Genomic DNA, 12,992 nt, shown 5'->3' on the forward strand with positions numbered 1-12,992 from the left:
GGAAGAAATTAAAAACAAACTAAGGTAATTACTGAATATAGAAAAGAATAACGGAAAAAAAAATGCTCAATCTAGTAATCTTCTAGCTTAATCATTGTTGATTCAAAATCAATCCCCGGCAACGGCGCCATAAACTTGATGCATGGAAACTTGTCTCTGAACAAATTTTCCTTCGGCAGGTATACCGAATTATCGTCAAGTAAAAACTCACTATAGAGTGAGGTCGAATCCCACAAGGATTGATTGGTCAAGCAACTTTAGTTAGAAGAATATGCTAGTTGAGCTAAACAGAATTTAGATTGAGATGTAGAAATTTAAATGACTAGAAAGTAAATAGCAGAAAATTAAGTGTAGAATCTTAAATGGGAAATTGGGGTAGTGCTCATAAAAGTAAATGACAGAAACTAAAGAGAATGGGTAAGATCAGAAATGGGGAAATCATTGGGTTTAGGAGATATTGCAATTCTCCGGACCAAGTTCATTCTCATCTCTTCCTCAATCAATGCATTCATTGATCTCCTTGGCAATCTTAAGTGATTGAATTCCAATTCCTTGGTAATTCAATCTCTCAAATCTTGGTCAATAGCCAATTCTTTGGTCAATTACTCATGAGAAGAGATGAAGTATGGTCACTGATTATACCACATACATTTTCCAATTCAAGTATTGAGGGGATTATAGTCACATATCCATCCCAACCCAAATTGGTCCAGCATGAGAAAGTAATTCTAGCATGATCTCTTCATTCCTCTTCCAAGGTTCCGAAGAGATCCAATTATGGAGAGTTTCTTTTCCAAGATAACTAACCAATTGAATTAAGATTGAAAGCTTTCTAGTAAAATCAAGAGAAAAGATAAAAGAAGAAGAATGAAAATTAATATTGATCCATCAAATTACAGCAGAGCTCCCTAACCCAATGAAAGGGGTTTAGTTGTTCATAGCTCTAGGAATCAAAAATGGTAGAAAAGAAGAATTCATGATAGAAGTACAGAAAAGTAAATATGCAGAGGGTAGTTCTCTAAAAATGCCCAAAAAGTCCAGTACTAGTTCAAAACTACTCCTATATATACTACTCTTCATGATCTTCTAGTGAGTTCTTCGAGTCTTGGATGTGGGCTTTGGACCTTGAGTTGAAGCAATTCTAATCTTTAGTGGGCCCAGCTTGCAGAGAAATATGAATTAGGCTCAGGCACTTAGTGAGATTAATCGTGGAATACATTTCTGGGTGCGAGAACGTTAGTGGCATTCACCTTTTCCACTAACGTTCCACCCTCATATGCCCACGTTATTCTCTACGTTAGAAGTCTTAACGTGACTTCTAACGTTCCTTCTCAATTCTTGGCCAACGTTAATGGGACTCACGTTTCCCATTAACGTTGGCTTGTGCCCCTTTTTGCAAATGTTAATGGGAATCACTTTTCCCATTAACGTTGCTTGCCCTTTTCCTCCCACGTTAGGTCTTACGTTAGCTTAGCTAACGTAGCTCTTAACGTGGGCACCTATCACCTTCGAGAGCGTTAGTGACACTCACCTTTGTCACTAACGCTTCATTTGCCTTAATCCCTTACATTAGAGTCCACGTTAACTAAGTTAACGTGGCTCTTAACATAGTAATGAAGCCATCTTCCAACGTTAGTGACAAAAGTGAGTGTCACTAACGTTGGCTCTTTGAACCCCACTCCACGTTAACTTTCACGTTAACAATCTTAATGTGAGAGTTAACGTAGGCAATGAAAATGATTCAATGTTAGTGACAAAAGTGAGTGTCACTAACGTTGGCATTGTTGATCCTTATCCACGTTAGAGGTCACGTTAACTTAGTTAACGTGACTCTTAACGTGGGGCATTGCCTAGTTTCCCAACGTTAGTGGTGTTCACTTTTACCACTAACGTTGAGGAGAAATGTTATTGGAGTTCACGTTTCTCATTAACGTTGAGTCCTCCTTTCCTTCTACGTTAAGTACCACGTTAACTTAGTTAACGTGGCTCTTAACGTAGGCTATGAAATGGCTTCGCAGGCGTTATTGGTGATCACTTTTCTCATTAACGTTGCAAGTCAATTGCCATCCCACGTTAGTAGTCACGTTAACTAAGTTAACGTGAATGCTAACGTGATTCTTCCATGTTTCATTTGTCCTGAAATCAAGCAATTAAAGTGCATCAAAGCTCTAGCCAAAATCATGAGATCATGCATCACTAAAATATCATGTAATTCTAGCAAAAATCTCATGAAATCATGCAAAAATCAAAATAGTTGCTTAAATGAAGGTGTAAGTGTATTTTCACCCAAAACTTGCCTTGTTTACTAGGAAAAATGCATGAAACTACCCTAAAACAGTAAAGAAAAGGTCAGTGAAACTGGCCTAGATGCCCTGGCATCAGACATAAGCATGTACAGTTAGTTATGACATTGGTACATATTTTTCAAAAAAAAATTACACTTTCACGCTTCAAATAATTTTTTGAGTTCAATCTTATCTGCGAATCTCCAAATTCAAAAATTTAAATTTTTAATTCGAACCGGAATTTTGAACTCTCTTAACTCAAATTTAAATAAGATAATAGCCTAATAAAGTTCTTAGATCTTATACCCTACATCATGAAAAATAATTTTTAATGAATTTTTATTGAATAATTGTTCTCTTTAAATTATTATCCTACCATTATAATATACTCTTAGAGGTGTAAGCGGATCTATCAAATTGGATATGGACGAAATTTCAATCCGATCCGCACAATTCTCATCGGATTGAATTGGATACTATATCCGCATTTTTTGAGGGTCGGATTTGATTCGATCCGATCCGATCCACACATTTGCATATCGTATCGGATAGCGAATATATCCGCATAACTGAAACTTTCTTTTAAAGCTTATTTCTATGTAAAAAATTCCATAGAAATGTTTTTCTTTACACTTTTAAACCTATTTATTCCTAAAATATTTTTAAACAAACTTTTCAAAAATAACAAAAGTAAATTAATACAATATATGAATAATTACTAAAACATACAAACAAGTGAATATAATAAAAAATCCTACAAGACAAACCACATTTTCACACTTGTGTTGTTTGTAACCGCTTGCTTATAAGTCATTCCAGACAAGACAATTCTACAAGCAAATAAACTATACCAGTACCTCAGATTTAGAACCTCAAAAGTACAAATAGCATCATTTTAGATAAACAATAACAACAACATAATTCTTTTAAAAAGATATAATAGTAACAAAGGATTATTCAGAAAATTCAAATAATGTTCATAAAAAATACTTAAAATGAGAGGATTTTGAATCGCTGAAAGGAGGACAGCGAACCGGCAAGAATGGAGGACAACGATGTGATAGGAATTAAGTAGGACAAGGCAGCGAGCACAGAGGACATCAAGGCGGCGAGAAAAAAAGACCGCAGACTGATGGTGGGAACTGAAAGGAGGATGGCAATATGGCTTCCTGAGTACCACTAACGGCGTGGTGATGAGAACGCGAGGTGGCGAAGTGACGAGGCATTGAGAACACGAGGCGATGAGAATGTCTAAATTTTAAACCATGAACCCCTATCACTGAACAAGCAGCAGCGAGAATGCTACGAAGGGGGATGAACACAACTTCTTAAGGAACAACGGCAAGAAGAAAAACCGGACGAAGAGGGAAGAATAAAAGGAGATCTCCAACGAGCAGTTTTCGGTAGTGGCCAGGGAAGAATGAGTGGCTGATTGGTGTCTTTTTGAGTATGGGTGAGAGATTGAAAGTGAATGGTTGCAGCGCCATTAAATGTGAGAATGTGAGATTAGGGATAGGGTGAAATCCTGAAGTAACATACATGTTGAAGCCTTAACTCATATCTTTGGTTCAGCAAAATTGTCAGTTCAGTGGAAGCCCGCAAGAGATTCTTAATCTTTTCATATCCAATTTTCAGAGGATATGTGATACAATCAAGACTAATGGGGTTTCTGTGGATGTCTATAGTTTGATGTTATTCCCTTTTTCTATTGGGGACAGAGCCAGTCAGTGGCTTGAGACACAACCTAAGAAGAATATAGCAACCTGGGCAGATTTGATCAGTAAATTTTTAACCAAATTCTTTCCGCTCCAGAGGTTGACCAAGTTGAGGACTGACATTCAGACACTCAGACAGCTTGAAGGAGAGTCTCTCTATGAAGCTTGGGAGAGATACAAGGCTATGATCAGGAAGTGTCTTCCGGACATGTTTGCAAATTGGGTACAATTGCAGATTTTCTATGATGGTATCATTCCGGCTTCGAGGCTTTCTCTAGATAACTTTCCAAGAGGTTCTTTACATATGAAGACCACTGATGAGACCTTGGATCTGATAGAGATGGTGGCCAATAATCAGTACTTATATTCTTCAGAGAGAACCGTGAAGAGAGAGGTGTCACAGAGTTAGATGCCTTGGATGCTATTTTGGCTTAGAACAAGGTTATGTCTCAACAGATAGCTGCCACCACTCAACACTTGGGAGGTATGAAGTTCTCTTCTATTGCTATCCCAAATCCTTCTTTTGATATGAGTGGTGGAATGTCTTAATTCGTAAGCTTTGGTTATAAGTAAACCCCTCCTAAGCAAGTAAATTACATGGGTAATTCTTTACGACCGGCCAACAATGATCCTTTCTCCAAGACATACAACTCGGGATGGAGAAATCACCTAAATTTTGGTTGGAAAAACCAAAATCAGAATCAAAGGTAGTCCAATTTCAACAACAACAACCAGTTCAACCGGCGAAATCCTTTCAACCAGTAACATCAATCTTTTTGTAACACCTACCACACAGAGTCTTATGCTTAAGTCATAAGAAAAAGGTGGTATGGTATTACATCAATCTTGTGAGCTTTATAGAGCTCAACACCGTGGTCGCGTTGATGTAAACGGTGCGGTGATCGGAACTCGGAGTAGCAAGGTATGGTTATTTGAAGTGTGATAAGGGTTTGCTTCTTCGCACTTCCCCCAAATCAATTTTCAGCGTGTGTGTGGTGTTTGGCTGGGGAAGGAAGGTTGTTGCCTTCATTAAAGGGTGATTGAGTTGGGCCTTGGGCCTAATGCAGGCTCGATTTGCCCAGTTTGGCCCATTCGGCTCAATCTTGGGCCAAATTCTTTAAAAACAGTGTCAAAATTCTCGTTTAAATTAGCTCTATCATATTAAACTATAAAAATCACATTTCTAATTTTCTAGAATAAATTTTAATTTATGAGTTAATTATATATTAATTAACCGAATTTTACACTTTTCAATCACAAAATCCACTCCCAGTTACCCAGTCCACCCCATCATTGGAAGCACAATTGGCAGAACTTTCCAATATATTCCCCAGTGTTACAGTTCCGAACCCAAGAGAAGAACGTAAGGCTATCTTTGTGTTAAGTGGAAAAGAAGTGAACACTCAATCTTCTAATGATGAAGAACCAGCTGGAGACAACATGAAAGAAGCTGAAGACCTTGATGAAACCACTCTCTCTTTTCCTACACTTACCAAAAGTGAACAACCTAAGGTGGAGACCTTAGGGACTAAGCATAGGAATGAATAATACCTTAGGCGCCTAGAGGTATTTAAAACACTACACATTAACACTCCCTTCATAGAAGTTCTTAAACAAATGCCAATGTATATAGACTCTATGAAGGAGTTGTTATCTAAGAAAGTGCCTCTAAAGGGAGACCAAATAGTGGTATTAACCAGAAAGTGTAGTGCCATAATTCAGAGAAACTTTCCAAGTAAAATGTTGGATCCGGAAAGTTTCCAAATCTCATGTACTATTGAAAACAACACCTTTGAAGGAGTACTATGTGATTTAGGGGCGAGCATCAACTTGATGCCACCCTTCGTGATGAAAAAGCTACAAATTCAAGACGTTAAGCCCACAAGAATAGCTCTTTAATTCGCAGATAAATTTGTAAGGGTGGCATATGGAGTGGTGGAGAATGTTTTGATAAAGGTGGGAAAGTTCTTCCTCCCAACAGATTTTGTGATTCTTGAGATGGAGGAAGAACAAAATTTCTCCATCATTTTAGGAAGACCATTCTTAACTACTGGAAAGTCTTTCATTGATTTGGAAAAGGACGAATTAATCTTGAGAGTGTATAATGAGCACTGGGCCTTTCATGTCTTCATAGCCTCAAATCACTCCAATAAAGAGGAGAAGTGCATGAAGACTAAATGCACTGCCCAAATCCTCCCAAAACCACCTGATGATACCAAAGTTGCGTTGCATTCCAAAGCATCTATGGTGGAAGCCAATAAAATTTTTCTAACATCAAATCTAAGTTGGTGTTGGGTATGCGGCACCAATTTCAAAGTAGACCCCTAAGAAGAAGGTACCCAGGGGTTGGAGGAACAGAAAGATCCCTATTGAAGATTTCTCACCAGGATTGAATGTGGTGTTAACTCATTATCCAACATTACCATATACGGTGAACCAGATTTTCTCTCTATAGCATGTTGAGTTGATTCATGAGGACACAGGGATAAGATTCACAGTGAAAGGGGAGGAGTTGAAGCAATATGATCAACATATTCCTTAATAGCCAAGCTAGTGACATTATATAAACACTTATTGGGAGGCAACCCAATACCTTTCGTATCCTTTAATTATAGTTGCTTCATCATATTCTATTTATTTTTATTTTAGACCTTATAGTTTTCCTTGTTTTTATCTGTATTTGAGCCATGTAAACTGATTAGAAAAGGAATAGGTGCATTCGGAATGGAGCTGAAAACTCAGTGACGAAGGAATTCAAAAGTGATGAGTGGGGCGCTAAATGCCAAAACCTAGCATTTAGCACCAAGGTGCACACAAAACAGGGAAAACTCACTGTCACCCCTGGCGTTTACCGCCAGCATATAGCGTCTAGTGCTGGGGTGGTGATTTTAGGGAAAATTGTTGCTGGATGGTGCACGAATCCACACACTTCGTACCACTGTACCAGCAAGTGCAATGGGTCGTCCAAGTAATCCCTGACTGACTCAGGGTCGATCCCCCGAGGATTGTGGTTTGAAGCAAGCTATGGCTATCTTAAAGAACTTAGTCAGGTGAATAAAAAGGTAGATGTTTTGATTAATTTCATAAAAGAAAATAAGGAGATCTAAACTAGGTTGATCTGTTTATAATGATAAGAAGTTTGTTAAAGCTTGGAGATGCTTTGTCCTTCTGGATTAACTCTGGTCTTACTGTCTTCTTCAATCATGACTGATTTCTTCAATGGCAGGCTGTATGTGATCAACACCGTACAGTTGCATCACCAATCTCTTCCAGATCTGAACCCCAGGGTTGGTGTGGATCCATTCTGATTGAAGGTGAAGCTCCTGCAGTCCATTCTCCTTAACGATCCTACTCAAAACACCACAGAAAAGGTCAAATCTTCTGGATTAGAGAATGATGCGCCTTTGGGTGCTACCTCTACCACAGAGACCCTAATCTCCGTATACCTTGGCTGAACTGGTGTCTCGAGAAGTCCTCAACGAAGTCGTGGATTAGCCGTCTAATAGATGTATAATCAAGCTGGTGGTTCGATGCTTTCCAGTTACGTATTCACACGAACCCGAGAAGAATATGGGTGGTTGTCAAGCACGCGGTCTTTGTATGAAAAACAAAGATGATTGTCACAGGTCATCCTATTCATCAAGTTGAAGAACGAAGATAAATCTTAGAATTGAATCAAACACGAATTGAAGAGAAATAGTAATACTTTTATTAATCCATAAAACTCAGCAGGCCTCCTCCCCTCAACCTAGAAGGTTTAGAAATTCATACTAACAGAAAACACAACGATACATGAAAATATGGAATAAAGACCCTAAGATTATGTAAAATATCCCTTAAATACTAAACTAATGACTAAGGATTACATGAGAAGGGTAAAAGAGACTTTTTAGTGCTAAAATCCACTTTCGATGCCCACTTGGTGAGTGTTTGGGCTGAGCTTGATTGAGATCCAGTGCTATAAGACCTCTAGGGTGTTGAACGCTGGCTAGGAAGTCCTCTTTGGGAGTTTGGACACTGGTATCCTCCTTTGGGCGCTGGACGCCTGGACTGGGCAGGAGGCTGGCATTTGATGTCAATTTTGGGCCTTGTATTCTGAAGCAAATTATAAACTATTATACAATGCTGGAAAGCTCTGAAAGTCAGCTTTCCATAGCCATTGAGAACGCTCTATTTGTACTTCTATAGGTCCTGAAAAGCTCTTCCGAGTGCAAGGAGGTCATATCCGAACAGCATCTGCAATGCTTTCTTCGTCTATGAATCAAACTTTTGCTCCAGCTCCTCAATTTTAGCCAGAAAATACTTTAGATTGCACAAAAATACACAAACTCTTAGTAGAATCCAAAAATGAGAATTTTACACCAATACCTATGAAAACTTAATGAAAATGAAACAAAACATGCTAAAAACTAGATGAAAATAATGTCAAAAAGCGTATAAAATATCCGCTCATCATTGGATCCCTAGTGTTCAGCACCAGCCTTGGGCGTCTAGCGCCACAGGTGTGTGTAAAAAGAAGGGTTTGACGCAAAATGCCCAATCACTGGCATTTAGTGCCAGGTGCACGAATATGAGTGAGAAGGCTTCGGGAGTGGTGGCACCAAATGCCCACCACTCGGCCTTTAGCACCCACTGTGCTAAAATTCCCCTTCATTGAATTTGAATTTCAAATGCCACCAACCCCCTTGATTCTCTCCCCCTTTCTTCATTCCCAACACACCCCTTTTCTCATCAAATCACTCTTCTTCCCCACCACCCTACCCCCAATCCCATCACTCACACTCCCCCAAGATTCTCTCCTTTTTTCCATACATTCCTCACTGATCCCATCCCTCTCTTTTTTCCATGATTACCTCCCATTCCTAATAAACCCCACCAACCCCTTCCATATCTCCTTACCAACCTTGCCCCTCCCCCTCTCTCTCTCTCTCTATTATCTCTTCTTCTCTTTCTCTTTCTCATATCCGCTTACACACCCCCATTACTCTTTCACTTTATTCTTCCTCCTTCCTCTTTCCCCACGCCAAAAATCGAGCTTTCACCCCTTTGCTTTCTTCTTCTTTTACTTGAGGACGAGCAAACGTTTAAGTTTAGTGTTGTCGCGCCGCTCGTTTTGATATTTTTATTCAATGGCACTAAAGGAAAGTGAGTCATCCTCAAGAAAAAGGAAAGGAAAAGCACCACAATTCTGGTGACTATGACTCGAATAGGTTCTCCTCTAAACTACATAAGGAGCACTTTTTCGAGATCACGGTAAAAAAAAGGTGATCCCGGAAGTAAAATTTGACCTTAATCTAGATGAATATCTGGAGATTTGGTACCAAATCGAGAGGAGAGGTTGGTAGTTATTATTTAATCCGCATACCAATGTAGGCGAACTGAAGGTCCAAGAATTTTACGGTAATGCGTGGATCACCTATAAGGACCTTGCTCGAGGAGTAAATGAAAAGAACTACCAGACATATGTGAAGGGGAAGGTCTTGGTTTCAATCCATAAATATTGAGAGCTGCTCTTCGACTACCACCTTCGGCTTAGGGTTTGGAAACTTATAATGAGAAGATGAGTCGGGAGCTAAGTGGAGGTTGAGTTTGGATAGGCAACTGAACTAGTTGAGCCGCCATGATCTCAAGCTAGTTACTAGGGTGTGGTTGGAGTTCATCCAACACTCCATTATTCCGACTAACAACCGATCCGAGTGCATGGCAGATAGAGCCATCATGATCCACTATATCATGATCGGCTATGATGTGTTGATGGAGAATATTATCCCGTAACAACTCTATAGCATCACAACAACTCTATAGCATCATATCATTTACTGACTTTGTGATGCCACTGTTGATAATGATTTTTCCATCCCCATTGAGCAGCCTATCTCAAGAAAGACCATGGAGCATGCACGAGAATACACAAGAGTTCTAAGAGGGCAAGCCGAGGAAGAGGCACAACAAGCACCTCCACCACCTTTTGTGCCTCAAGAGCATTTCTTCCCATCTCATGAGTACTGGCAGTAGTTGACCTCCTCACTAGAGCAAATGAGGGTTACTCAGGATAGCTACAGTGTCCTCTTCCACCATATTATGGCTGCACAAGAGAGTTAGCACCACGAGCTTTGCCAAATGAGGCAAGACAAAGGGTGTTTAAGAGGATGGTATAAAGCACAGTTTGAGGAAGGATATGGCCACCGATATGACTAAGGTGGTTGAGTTCTTTTTATTTTATTTCATTTCTGTTTTCATTCCTTGTGTTCTATTCCTATTTCCTTTTTTTTTGTTAATTCGTGTCTCATAGTTGCTATTTTCTTTAGTTTCTAGATTACTTTTAGTTTATGTTTTTAACTTTAAATGGTGTCTCATGTATCATCATCAAGTAGTTATTAAAAATAAAAAAGTAGTGTTTATGATTAAAAGTTGAGTTTATTCTACTATTGCCTTGTTACATTGCATGTGATGGTACTTATACTTGTAATTGTGATTGCAATGATATGTAGAGTCCCTTGAACAAGAGCAATATTGACTCTTGAGGAACAAAGATTTAGAGATGTGTTATGAAACCTCCATAAGTAAGAAAGAGGTTGATCCTTGAACAAATTAAAAAGAAAAACAGGAAAAAGAGAGAAAAAGAAAGAGCAAGAAAAAAAACAAAATTCTGATAAAAAGATAAAAAAGAAAGCTAAGTTGCAAAGCTCTGAGTATCAATGGTTGACATCCAAGTATGTGCCTGTGGTATTTATTGTCCAAGGACAAGAAGAACACAAAGAACAAAACCCAAAGAATTCAAAGAACACAAGAACATGCAAAAGATACCAAATTTTAAAAATTTTAAAAACCAAAGACAAAATTTTCAAAAAATTAAAGAAAATACATAGGAAGACACCAAACTTAAAGACTGACACAAGACTCAAACAAAAGACACTATTTTTGAAAAATTTTTAGAAAAGAGATACAAAGAATTCGAAAATTTTAACAAGAACAAAAACAAAAGACTCAAACCAAAAACAAAGATTAAACAAAAAAAAGAAAAAAAATTTTGAAAAATTTTTGAATTTTTTGAAAAAAAAGAAAAATAAAATAAAAGACTCTAACAAAATTTAAGACAATACCTAATATAAGGTACAAGATAATCCATCAGTTGTCCAAACTCGAACAATCCCAGGCAACGGCACCAAAAACTTAGTGCACGAATCCTCACACTTTGTACAACTGTACTAGCAAGTGCACTGGGTCGTCCAAGTAATACCTGAGCGAGTCAAGGTCGATCCTACGAGGATTGTGGCTTAAAGCAAGCTATGGTTATCTTGTAGATCTTAGTCAGGCAAATAGAAAGGTAGGTGGTTTGATTAATTGCATAAAAGAAAATAAGGAGATCTAAACTAGGTTGACCTGTTTATAATGATAAGAAGATGGTTAAAGCTTGGAGATGCTTTGTCCTTCTTGATTAACTCTGGTCTTACTATCTTCTTCAATTATGAATGATTTCTTCAATGGCAGGCTATATGTGATCAATGACGTACAGTCCCGGTTACCAATCTCCTCCAGATCTGAACCCCAGGGTTAGTGTAGATCCATTCTAATTGAGGGTGAAGCTCTTGCAGTCCATTCTCATTAACGATCCTACTCAAAACACCACAGAAAAGGTCAAATCTTATGGATCAGAGAATGCTGCGCCTTTGGGTTCTAGCCTCTACCACAGAGACCCTAATCTCTACATACCTTGGCTGAACTGGTGTCTCGTGAAGTCCTCAACGAAGTCATGGATTAGCCGTCTAAGAGATGTATAATCAAGCTGGTGGCTCGATGCTTTCCAGTTACGTATTCACACGAACCCGAGAAGAATACGGGTGGTTGTCAAGCACACGGTCTTAGTATGTAGAACAAAGATGATTGTCACAGGTCATCCCATTCACCAAGTTGAAGAACGAAGATACATCTTAGAATTGAATCAAACACGAATTGAAGAGAAACAGTAATACTTTTATTAATCCATAAAACTCAGCAGGCCTCCTCCCCTCAACCTAGAAGGTTTAGAAACACATACTAATAGAAAACACAACGATAATGAAAATATGGCATAAATTCTCTAAGATTATGTAAAATATCCCTTAAATACTAAACTAATGACTAAGGATTACATGAGAAGGGTAAAACAGACTTTTTAGTGCTAAAATCCACTTTCGGTGCCCACTAGGTGAGTGTTTGGACTGAGCTTGATTGAGATCCACGTGCTATAAGACCTCTAGGGTGTTGAACGCTGGCTAGGTAGTCCTCATTGGGCATTTTGATGTTGGTCTCCTCCTTTGGGTGCTGAACGCCTGGACTCGGCAGGAGGTTGGCGTTGGATGCCAATTTTGGGCCTTCTATTCTGAAGCAAATTATGGACTATTAAACAATGTTGGAAAGCTCTAAAAGTCAGCTTTCAATAGCCTTTGAGAATGCTCCATTTGTACTTCTATAGCTCTTGAAAAGCTCTTCCGAGTGCAAGGAGGTCAGATCCGGACAGCATCTGCAATGCTTTCTTCATCTCTAAATCAAACTTTTGCTCCAGCTCCTCAATTTCACCCAAAAAATACCTGAAATTGCACAAAAATATACAAACTCATAGTAGAATCAAAAAATAAGAAATTTACACCAAAACCTATGAAAACTTAATGAAAATGAAACAAAACATGCTAAAAACTATATGAAAATAATTTCAAAAAGTGTGTAAAATATCTGCTCTTCACTGGACCCCTGGCATTCAGCACCAGCCTTGGGCGTCTAGCGCCACGGGTGTGTGTAAAAAAAGGGGTTTGGCGCTAAATGCCCAATCACTATCGTTTAATGCCAGGTGCACGAATATAAGTGAGAAGGCTTCAGGAGTGGTGGCACCAAACGGCCACCACTCGGCCTTTAGCACCCACTGTGCTAAAATCCCCCTTCATTGAATTTGAATTTCAAATGCCACCAAGCCCCTTGATTCTCTCCCCCTTTCTTCATTCCCAACACACCCCCT

The sequence above is a fragment of the Arachis hypogaea genome, chromosome 9 (genome assembly GCF_003086295.3).
Source record: "Arachis hypogaea cultivar Tifrunner chromosome 9, arahy.Tifrunner.gnm2.J5K5, whole genome shotgun sequence".
Classification (NCBI taxonomy): domain Eukaryota; kingdom Viridiplantae; phylum Streptophyta; class Magnoliopsida; order Fabales; family Fabaceae; genus Arachis; species Arachis hypogaea.